This window comes from Sciurus carolinensis, chromosome 2, assembly GCF_902686445.1.
Source record: "Sciurus carolinensis chromosome 2, mSciCar1.2, whole genome shotgun sequence".
In the NCBI taxonomy this organism is placed as follows: Eukaryota; Metazoa; Chordata; class Mammalia; order Rodentia; family Sciuridae; genus Sciurus; species Sciurus carolinensis.
In genome coordinates this window covers 152127437-152128725 of record NC_062214.1, presented here as the reverse complement: position 1 = coordinate 152128725, position 1289 = coordinate 152127437, and the positions used below count along the sequence as shown (strand labels likewise).

The following is a 1289-nucleotide window of genomic DNA, read 5'->3' as shown; positions in this document are numbered from 1 at the left end:
AAAAAGCTACTGTCCCCGTATATAGCTAATTTGTGCTGTGCACTAAAAAGAACCTGCTTTAAATGTTCATGCCAATTTACAACCCCCCTACTGTACCAGGCAATGGTTATTAAAAATGCCACCAGGACAGACAGGGCTATCTAAAGACACATTAGGTAGTGTGTTAACTATACAAAAGAAAAAGAAAAAGACAAGAAAACTGTATAGTTTAAAAACAAATCTTATGCAGTCTTACATTTCTTTTTTTTCTTTAAAAGTAGTGAGTTGTACACAGAAGGGTTAAATGCTTTATAGACCAAACCAAACAAAACAAAACAAAATACTGCACTAGAACCAATTTATTCATTATCATCTTCTTCATCATCTTCTTCAACTTCCTCCTCCTGCTCTTCACCTTTCTCGTCTTCCTTCTTTTTCTTGCTTTTTTCAGCCTTGACAACTCCCTTGTTCACTGCATCAGGTTTTCCTTCAGCTCAGGAGGCAGCACTATCCTTTTCATAATGTTCTTCAGCTCAGCAGCTTTCTTTTTGTAAGGCTGCCTGTCATCTGCAGCAATGTTATTCCACATCTCTCCCAGTTTCTTTGCAACATTACCAATGGAAAGACTGGAATGTTTTCCTTTGATTTTTGAGCAATACTCAGAACAGAACAAGAAGGTCAACAGAGGTCTCTTGGATATGTTGGGATCCTTGAACTTTGTTTTTGTTTCCCCTTTAGGAGGGATATAGGTTTCCCCTTTAGGAGGGATATAGGTTTTCACTTCACTTTCATAACAGGCCTTGTCCGCCTCTGCTGTCTTCAAATTTTCCTTTCTCTGTAACAGATCTTGTCTTCCACCTGTCTGAGCACTTCTTAGAAGACTCTGAGAAGTTGACTGAAGCATCTGGGTGGTTTTTCTTGGGCTGCTCCCGGCTAATTTGCACAGAGAATACACATGATGACATTTTGCCTCTCGGCTTCTTAGGATCTCCTTTGCCCATGTTTAGTTGGTTTTCCTCAGCAAGGCACAGAATTGCCCAGTGCCCATCTAGAACTCACTTGCCCCAGTGCGGTCTCCTTCCACTTTTTGTTCCTTCTGGATCCCCTGTCTATTGGATACTGCCACCCACATTCAGGTTGGGTCTTGCCCTCTCAGGTCCCTGACACACAAGCCAATCATCTTTGTAAACACGATCACAGACACATCTAGAAGTGAACTTTACTAATTTCCTAGGTACCTCTCAATCCAATCAGATTGATGATCAAGATTAACCATCACACCTCCTGAACCCAAATCCATTTTAACAAAT

General features: G+C 40.8%; 1 pseudogene; it reads right to left on the bottom strand.

Annotated features, from left to right (window-relative positions):
* Nucleotides 1–338: 338 nt before the first annotated feature.
* On the bottom strand, nucleotides 339–980 carry LOC124977950 (high mobility group protein B1-like; annotated as a pseudogene).
* Between the last annotated feature and the right edge of the window lie 309 nt (nucleotides 981–1289).